This window comes from Montipora capricornis, chromosome 7, assembly GCF_036669925.1.
Source record: "Montipora capricornis isolate CH-2021 chromosome 7, ASM3666992v2, whole genome shotgun sequence".
NCBI lineage: Eukaryota > Metazoa > Cnidaria > Anthozoa > Scleractinia > Acroporidae > Montipora > Montipora capricornis.
This window is the reverse complement of record NC_090889.1, coordinates 49,713,731-49,724,295: the sequence shown is the minus strand read 5'-3', so window position 1 is coordinate 49,724,295 and position 10,565 is coordinate 49,713,731. Positions and strand designations below refer to the sequence as shown.

Below are 10,565 nucleotides of genomic sequence, written 5' to 3'. Positions count from 1 at the left end.
AGTGCTTTCTGCTTCCACATGGGCGGTCTACAGTGCTTGCTCTCTTTTACTGTGTTGAGCTCAGCACTTCGTATTTTCTTTAACAGGTGACTGAAAAAATCGCAGTTCAACATTTGTGAATGTGAAGTGGCACCATTTTACTTCAGAAAAAAAATACAATGTAACATTAAGCTAAGTATTATATAAAAATAAACCTTCAAGAAGTCGCAAAACTTTGATTTTTTTGTTTGTTTCTTTGGTTTTGAACGGCTGCCCTCAAGCATTCTTGCCCATGTTCGAGGTGGGTGGGTAACCTACGTGGTAAATAATTAAACACTTTTTGCTTGAGTCCTTCTGTAAATAGTGCGACCTAACACTCGTTACTTTACACCACTCCCGTGGTCAATATCGGTCAATTACCCTGTCACTCTTACGCATTTCGAAGGACTTGCTGTTAATGCTTTGATGTATGAGAACGCTTATTTAATGTCTCATGATTGTTTCAACCTGGTTTTCACCGACACGAGCACAATCATAAGCATATAATAGACTTAAACAAAGAGCACAAAGAAATCATTTGATGACGTAACAAATAGTAAGCACAGGAAAAGCAGGACGTTCGAAACGCTTAATTTGCTTCTTTAAGTGGAGATTTTATTATTAAATGGTTGTACTCGTAATGAAAGTAAAGTGAAGCCATGAAGCTAAGATAAAGTGAAGCTACGATCCTCGCAGTTATGTTCTATATGTGATTCATTTCTTATATCATTTCGTTCGTTAATGAAAATACTTACCAGGAACACAGTGATTGTGTGCAGAGTTATTGCATTCCACCAATTCTGTTAACCGTACCATGTATCTTTCGTGCCTTTCACGGTCTTTTAGAAGTCGAAGATGCACTTGAGGAGCTTCTTTACCCCCAAGAGAGAACTGAATAATTTTAGGTGCCTCATGTCCAGGATGCCTTGACTCAAAGTGGTTTTCAAGGGCCCTCCTTTTTATTAACAACATATCCTCGAATCAGTTTCTTAGTTCTCGCTCCGTGTCTGTTTTTGGGTTGAACTTTGGTGTGTAGGCTTGGAGCCGGAACCGCATAGCAGTCACTTTGACAAAAAAAGTGATAACACTTAGATAGCTTTGCCCTGTGAACTATTTAAGACAAATTCGTCAATTTTGGCTATCTTATGTATTTGAATGTACCAGAAATTTAGTGCATGGGCCAATTTGGAAGGTGATTTTTTACGATTTGTCGAGCTTGCTGTTGAGTGTGAGTTTCATTCTTCCACGCATCTCCTCAGCAATTTTAATTTATTGCGAGCTGTGTCGTGTAGCATTACACGGGCCGTTTGGGTTTTTCTTTCATGTTTCTGATTAATATCATTCCAGTTGAATATCAGCTGTTTGTAAATTTTCTAAAATGTCGTTAGTAGTTCAATTGTCGCAGTTTCTGCATTTGTGTTTTTTGTATCTTGTTGTTTTATGTTGAAAACCAACTTCACAAAGAACTGTCAGTTTTTCTGGCTGTTTGCGCCAGCTATTATCACAATCTAGCGAAATTGAAAATAAAGCCTTTACGCATTTCTTCGATCAAATATGCCATGGATAGTTCAGGTGTTTAGTCAGTGCTAAGAGGACGCTTTATGCTGTGTTTCTTCACCACACGTGACAATATCTAGGTTTCGATGACATATAAGAATTCCAAGAATCTGACTTCTCACACTTCTCTGGGTTACGGAGGTAAAAGTTGATGACAATTTACCTCAACAAAAAGTGCGGTCTCCTGCTGATGTTTTGCTGTAGAATAGTAAAACATCGGCAGGGGTCTTCGATTTCAGAATCGCACGAAGCTCGTCGTGCATTGAATCTGTTAAGGCAGCCATGACTGCGATTAGACAATATGAACTGGAAACAACAACAAAGTTTTCTTGCTTTAAATCAGACAGAATGTTTGGAGCTGGAGGTAAGATTTGTATTAAGGGCCAAGGAAGTAATAAACAATAATAAGATAAATAATAATATAAAATAATTATAGCAATAAGCGTGACAACAATTACAAGCTTGTTTATTGACAACAAAGGACATTTTATTACATCAATAAATGTTCTATTTAAAGTACTGGATTTGGTAGGATAGGGATATGAACGTGTGTGTGTGGGGGGAGAGGGTAAGAATGTTGGAGTAGAATGAGCACGTTCACAGTGGTATTGAGGATTTGATAATTTACCAGAAATGAAGGTCTAAAGTTGAATAAGTAGTAAGCTTATCTACAAAGGCTGTATGTAATACATGGGGTTGACTAAAGCATAGGTTTCACTCCAGGTTACAGTTGACATCATAATAAACATAAAAACTTTCCTTGTTTTCATGGCACAGATCCCTTTGCTCAGCAAGGAAAGTCTCTTTTAAAGATGATAAAATACCATTTGATGGAGTTCCGTTCAGCATAATTGGCACCAAGGTATTTGACTGCCAACATAGCCCAGACAGGGAAAAGTCATTTAAAGCAAGACATTCTGAAGACAAGGGATTTTTTCATCAGACATGGCCTTTTTGTGCTTTTAGCACTAAACAGTGAGGATAAAAAATATCAATCTTTTAACTACAGATTGATGATCAATCATTTATAAGGAGGAAGTTTTTACCTCCAGATACAATGAAGTTTGGCTGCCCTGAAAGTATTCGTCTATCAGAAGTGATAAAGTATTGCAATTACAAGGTACAAAAATACAACCACAGTTATAATAATATTAATAACTAATTTATCAGAAAAATATGTTACTTCATTTAAAAAAATCATGACTTTTTTAACTATATAGATCAGAGATGACACAGAAAGACCTCGAAGGGATATGTCTAAAAAGCTGAAGACCGACATAATCAGTGGAAAGACACCCCAGGTTGAACGAGGAATATATGTTCATTTACCAAAGGAGGATGATCACATCATTGGAGAGGTCTGTTGACATGAATAGACTGATGGTATTGGGATACGAACTCAACCTGAGGACAACAGTTTTATTTGTGTAGAAGCCCAAGACACACTTCTGGGATGTGGGATGTCGCTTGATATGAGGTAAGCTGAAGCCACATTGGGCACCATGGCCATGTGACAGTGTCTACTGAGGCCTAACAAGGCTGAAACAACTCCCTATGTCTACTAACACTCACAATCACATTTCATTTGGTCGACCATATGGCCAAAGTGTTCAAATGTGGCTTCAGCATACCAAACACATTGCTTTGTACAATATTCTTTAGCTTGGTAGGTACTTGCTTGTCTTAAACGGAATTGAAAGTTGATTAAGACTAAATGACATTGACTACGAAACAATAACTTTTAATATATTTATTTCGTGTTGGCGCTCATATTGTTGTTTCATTAAACGACCATTCCATTTTAACAGCAGTGCATTTACACACTCACAGTTTCCGTATAATTATCTGTCAAAATTTAAGTTCCATGTTTATTTTTCTCCTCATGTATCAAACCAAAAGGTTGGTGGTATTCTGCAGCCAATAGGCAAAAGGCTTGTGGTGAAGATTGAAGAGCTTGTTGGTGAAGGTGAGAAAACTGTTGATGACATGAAGAGACATCTTCGACAATTTGTAAAAATGGAACTATTTCCAGGGCAAGCTCTACCAGCAACAAACAACCAGACGCTATTACCCAACAGATGTGAATGTCAGGAACCACATGTAAAAGGCATCAGTGAAAAAATTTCTGTCAAAAACTGATCAGGAACACCTGCAGAAGAAAATTGAAAAGTGGCGTCAGGAGAACCTTCAAGACTTCTTTTTTAGACTCTGTGCCCTAGGAGCCTCATCAACAGATGCTGAAGGCAACAATGATGAAACACATGAAAACTGTGCGTGCACTTATCTTTTGTTTGGTCATCAGACAACCTGGCAGAAAAAACTTATGATCCGTTACAGAAATGAAATCACCCTCCTTGACGCTACTTACAAAACAATGAGACATGAGCTCCCTCTATTTTTCCTGGTGGTAAAGACAAATGTAAATTACATAGTGTTGGGGGTCCTTCATCATTCAAAGGGGAAGCACTAGGGATATTCCATGACTGGAATGGCAGCTGGAAACCCCAGTATTTCATGACTGACTTTTGCCATGAGGAGATCCATGACATTGAGAGAGCATTCCCTGGTAAGAAGGACTCAAAATGGTTCCAATGTACTCAAATACATAACCTATAATGAAACATATGGATATTAGAAATTTAAAGTTGTTACTAAGTTAAATGCACATGTATTCATTCAAAACCTTGTTTGCCTGATTGGAAAAGAAGGCCATACATTACAACTTTGCCAGGGCATTCAGGTATTCAGTTACAAATCTGGATACTCCTATGAGAGCAAAGCCTTAAAGTCATGCTAAGGCTGGTGCCATAGGCGTTTTATCCTTCATAGTACTTAATCTGCAACAACTCTTTGAGGATATAATTATACTGGTGCATACAGGGTTCCCAGTTGAGGCTGAAACACCTGTCACAGGTTTTATTACTAGGTACATTGTATGGTTGTATAAGTACCTCGATGATGCTTCAGCCATGTACAAAAGCAGCGCAGCAATGGCTGCTCAAAATTCTACTGAAAACCCTGATATATTGGACATTAATTTTAATGTTGGCTTAACAGATACCACTACATATATTTGTGACTTTCACCGTGAACAGTGCTGGGATAGATCGTTATGAAAGTCTGAAAATGGTTTGACTGCCAGCAGGGAAGATGTCCTAACATTGCTTCATAATGTTGCAAAATCCTCAACGAAAGAGTCACTTGAGAAGAATTTGCCTTCCCTTAATCCCAAGCTCAGGAATTGGTTTGAAAAAAACTTGGCTTACAGAGTCTAAGGTGAGAATGGACATAATGCAGGCAGCACACAGTTAAATTTACTTGTCTGTAATGTTATAACTACGAAGCACAGACTATCAATGACAGTTATATTGTAAGGAAGAAAGCTTACGTCTGTATGTCAACATCCTCCTTTACCATATAGGTTAATGAGGTGCTTTTTTGAACTTATTCATGTATCAAGAATTCTTGCAGTGACTAATTAACATGCAACAGGACTTGTAAGTTCACATAAGGAGGCACAAAAGGGTTTTTTGTTGCTGTAGAATGTGAAACGATAAAAGATTACAAAGAAGGATACTTAATGGTGTGGGCAAACTTTATGTCTCCTCGCAACTCTGTTGCTCGGCTATACTTTAAGGGGACTTGCGACATAATTTACAGGAAATTATGCTGGATATTTTTCCATGAAACATTTACTTTTACATTTGAAGTGCCACTATGAATGGTGTTTGTATACAAAAAATCAGGATAGGTCACAGAACAAAATTTCAAGCTATTAACAAATGATTTCCACAGATTTTATTTCCATTTTGCATGGTTTTACACAGTATTTAACTTCAGGTGTGCTACGCATATGAATTCTTAATTGTGATTTTGATTCACTCAGAGGACATGTGTATCTTAGTTATGGCGTGTGTAGACTGCATGGGTATGTTCAGCTTAAAGGGGCTAGGTCACGCAATTTTAGGCAATTTCAGCACTGATCGAATGGTCATAGAATTAACTCTAATATCAAAATAACTGTTCAAAACTATAGAAGAACTCTAACAAAATATAGGGAAGCCAAGAAGGGACATGGATGGACAAAACTGGAGAGGATTGAAATGAATTGAATTTGGGTAAATTTGAAAAATGTCGGCCCACCTTTTTTCAAATTTATATCATTCTGTATCAAAATGTAATTTACAAAGCTGGAAAATCATTCTCAGTTGTTATGTGGCCGTGATTTTGTAAATGAAAGACTCTTGCTCTGCCAATTTGACGTTTAGAGCTCATAATTAACAAAATTAAACAAAATTACCTAAAATAGCATGACCTAGCCCCTTTAAAACCAATTCCAGCCTCCTTAAGATATTTAACTCCTTGTAATTTGTGTTGTGTCACAGAGATGGGTGAGGGCATTCAGACAGGACAGATTCTTCATGAGTGTCAACACCAACAATGGCATTGAATGACAGAACGAGTCCTTGAAATACCAGTACCTGAAGGATCGAAATAACAACAGCCTCAGTGGAACACTGGATTGCGACACTAAACGAGGAATTTTTATCGGACAAATACAGAAGGTAGCTAGCAATGTGGCTAGCAAATTCAGAAAATTAAAGTTATAATAATAAGGATTAATCCAAAGAATTTGCAATACCTTCTGTAACTCAAATATTACTCCAATATTATTTTACAGCTCATTAAACAGTTGCTTGTTTTCCAGGTATGTGGAGCTTAACACAAGATGTAGTGAAGGGTACAGACGCTACAGTTCAGATGTACCAAAATACTTGCACAACAAACCCAGACCATTTGTGAACCACTGTAGACAGCGCATAACATCAGCTGCTGAAGTGGATCTCCAGGATATCAAGGAACTTTGTAATGGCCCAGAAGTTGGTCAGTTCCAAGTGAGATCACAGTCAAGAGACACTGGGTACAACTCGTCTTTTGGTGCTGGGGAAGTCATGCCACGTTGTAGCTGTCGTGACTTTTGCCACACTGGGCTCCGCCTTCTCGTTCCCAGGGTTTCTCATCGTCCCGCCAACTGGAGCGAGAGAGGGGAGACCCTGGTCTGTTCTGGTCACGTGCCTCCCAAAATCTGGGATGTAACAAACGAAAGATTAGTGGGAGGGGTGGATGAGTTTAAAATTTGTCTCAACTTAGCCCAGGGGAGAGCAATAAGCGTTTGAAGCCAATCTTGCGTGTGCTTCTCAAAAAGGTTTTTTGCGCTTCGTGGACAAAGGTCACAAAGGTCAAGTGCTTCGGGCCGATTTCATGTCCAAACCCCCAAGAAAACGTATAAGACGTGTGTCAGGGCAGGTCCAAGTTGCTGTAGGTTGAGTAAATCGACTGGTGAAATACATTTTAAAAATCTCTTCGCAAAGGGAAACAGAGCGCTGCTTTCGGCGGCCAAAGAAATCGATGACCAGTCTTTGAGAAATGAAGATGACTTGCCACATCTGCTGTGCCGGCCATGTGAAAGAAGGCTTAAGAGTTTCATGGAGTTCAAAGCCAAGATAATAGAAACAGGCCTCATTTGAGCGGGTGAAAAGATGTATCGAGGTCTCTTCATCTGTGCCTCGCACCTCGAGCAAGAGCGTGAGGGATTCTCAGTCCAGTAGACGTGAATGAATGCTGGCAAGGAAAATATGCAGGTACACTGTAAATGTAACTTATAAAATATAGATGTTGTAACAAATTTTGCAAGCACGTTTCGCCTATTTTATCGCAATCGTCGCCATACGTGAGAAAATATTTGCGTAGTGTTACATGTTTTCTTACAGAATGACCGACCTGAAAATCCCCATGTGTCATCCACCGATCCAAGATAAAAATTCCGCCGAGATACAGGTAAATGACACCGAGTTCGTTTTCTATGTTTAATTATCGATGGTATATTACATGAAAGGGAAAGAAATTACGCTCACTTATGCCTTTCGTGAGTCATGACCACGTTGTTTATATTTTGTCTGACATGCGAGAGCATCTATTGAGTTGGCAACAAGGCATGGAGTACATAACGACTTTTGTAAGTTTTTATTCTGAATATTTCGTATCTCTTTTTTAAATGCATTCATCAGATTCAAAAGTCTCCACGTCTGTGATACCTGAAGAAAGTGCAACTCCGAACGAGGTACTCAGTATATTTAAGGATTACAATTCACGTTGTGTGTAGCTTCAGTATGTATCCATTCAACAGAAGTTCCGGAAACGGGTTAACCTTTTTGTAAGAACTTTTGATTTAGAAAACAACGTTCAGAGTACATAAAGAAAGTAGAATGTAATTTCTGATTATTTGTTAAGTGCCAAATATTTTTGTTCTATTATGAAGATCCTTAAATCTGCTATAAATTAACATTTGAATCTGGAGTTCTGGAATAAAGAAAAGAAAAAAAAACATGGCATACTATGTTTGCACAAGACAGCCCAACACAAATCAAAGGGGAGCCATTGCAAGCCCCCCTATGCAATGTTGACAGACTCTTGTTAAAATAAAAATTCTGCACCAATCATAAGAGAGATCCCAGGATTTGATTTAGATTGTAGTTATGTGGAATAATCTTTAAAAACAGCTTTTATATGGTGTGTCCTGTCTTTTTTAAAATAGACAAGGAGTTGATAGAGGTGGCAAGACGAGATGCCAAATCAGTGCTAAGGGAAAGAGGGTACAATGGCATGAGTACATACAGCTTTGAAAAGATCCCAGATGAAATGAAGACCCTTTGCCCTACTGTGTTCTCTGTTCTGTCCCAGATGATAAAATTTGATAACAGCGAAGAGAAAAGTAAAGCGGCTGCAATGTCATTAGTGTATGGCATTATGATGTTCCTGAGGTGCAAAGAAATGAGCCTGGTCCAAAGAGTAAACAGTGTGCTGCTTACAGAGGGAGATGCAAGTTCAGAGGTACAGTACTAAAACTGTTCATAGTGGCAAAGGGGATATTCAGGCACATTAGTGACAGGGACTTGAGACAGGCTTTCATGGCAGTGTGGCCCAGTGGTTAGGGCGTTTGCCTTGAGAGTTCCTGGTAGTCCCTGGTTCAACTTCCCGGCTGCACTTGTAAATAGCCAACTGGTTTGCCTACGGCCAGTTGGGATTCTTAACAGTTGTTGTTGTGTTCTGTCATTTCGTTGATTGTGTTTTATTGGCCCTGAAAAGCCCCTATGGGGAGCGGTCAATTAAGTATGTATGTATGTATGTATGTATGGGCTTTTAATTTGGGGATTTCACATGAACTTGTACCTTTTTCATGCAGAATGAATATGGGACATTTTTGTGTTACATTATGAGCTGTTAGCCACTTTCTGTCTACTTTTATCTTACTGGGACATTTTTGAATCTTAACAACAATTTTAAGCTTAGGTTAATGGATTGTGTGGTACACAAACATTGCCCACAACTGAAAGTCATCTTGTAGTGTTATTTTATTTCATTTGAGATATATATAATTTCATACATATAATAATCCAAAAATGGGTTGAAACTTCATCAACTTAAAAGTGCTCAGTAGTTGAACTAGAGCAATAATTAATTCTAATGCAAGAGCTACGTTATTCGGTAATTTATTGGCAACTCTGAGTTTCATACTCCATGCCAAGCAATCATCTATAATATATTACTCAGTCACATGTTCTGTAACTGCATGATACAATACAATACAATAATTTATTAAACTCTCCCCGGAGTGTGATCTTGTAGCTTGTAGAACTCAAAAGAACTCATTATTTGTTCTGATCCTTAATTTCATTTAATTTCAATCGTTGAACATACCCTATTATTTCTTTTTAGCTTGTAGACAGGCTCCACGAGTATTCCTTCTGTCTATCGAGATCCATGAAATACACCATTCAAGAAGAGATTGGAAACCATTTCCTGGATCGTGCTGTAAAACTATTAAAACAAGGCTAGACATTTGTATTTGTTCTTGACAACAGTGATTGGGAAGTCAAAACCCATGAAATGCAGTCAGACAAGCAAAATACAAGTGTCCATGCTGTAGCAACAAGCATAGTATTAGATCGTGTCAGTTCCACCCATTTGCCTGATGATGGACCCAAGAAAACCCTTTCAGAGTGCAACTTAATTGATCTACTTACCCTGACTGAAGAGGAGATCCAATGTACAAGGGATCGTTACAAGATTTTCATTGCAAGGGTATTGTGCGAGTCATGTCCATCATTTGATTTCCTTGAGGAAGTTGTTCCAGCTCGTACCCCTTGCAAGCATGCACAGGAAATGAGTTCCCAGTCTGTTGTTGTACCACTCTCCGTGCTGATAAAGGACGAAAAAAAAAATTCAGATTTAGTGGATGTCTTAGATCAGATGGAGGCTTGGGTGCGAGAAATCTATGCAAAAGCTGGCTTGTGTGCTCCTGCCAATGAAGACCACGTACCGCCTGGTCCACCGATTGCAGCCCCCTCCCATCCTGAAGCACATGTCCTACCAGTACCAGAAGCAGATGATCCTTTGGCAAAGATCTGGATACCCTGTTTTGGAGACCAGCTCATCAGGGTAAGGTTAGCTGGTGCCAAAGATTTAAGAGCAAGCTGCCACATACATCAGGATAGGTTTGACCACCTGTACCCCTTCGTGATTGTAGACTGGCACACCAAATGGAGCTTTCTCATACATTTTGTATTTACTGTATATCGGCAGTTGAATGTCACGTTTTCAAACTCGGTTACCCGGTAGTTTGAAAATCCTGGTATCTAGTATCAGCTATTTCAAACTTGTTTTTAGAACTCATTGGGAGTTCAAAATGGCATTCCCCCCTCCCCCCCCAACAAAGGGGATTATCAAGGGTGGCCTGACTACAAGTCTTTATTGCCTCATAGTTTTCTCTATCAGAGGGATAGTCAACTCTCTCTAAGAAGGACGCATACATGTATAACTACGCTGTCTGTGATAAAGAAGTGTCCAGCTTACAGAGAGTTTAACTTTACTTTTTGGCAATTACAATGTACAATGTAAACAGTCAATATTGTGCTAAGATTCATTCTCTT

The 10,565-nt window shown here is 38.8% G+C and overlaps 1 pseudogene; it reads left to right on the top strand.

Moving 5' to 3' along the window:
- The first annotated feature begins 2,828 nt into the window (after nt 1-2,828).
- Nucleotides 2,829-10,565, top strand: part of LOC138056235 (uncharacterized) — a 22,417-nt pseudogene continuing 14,680 nt past the window's right edge.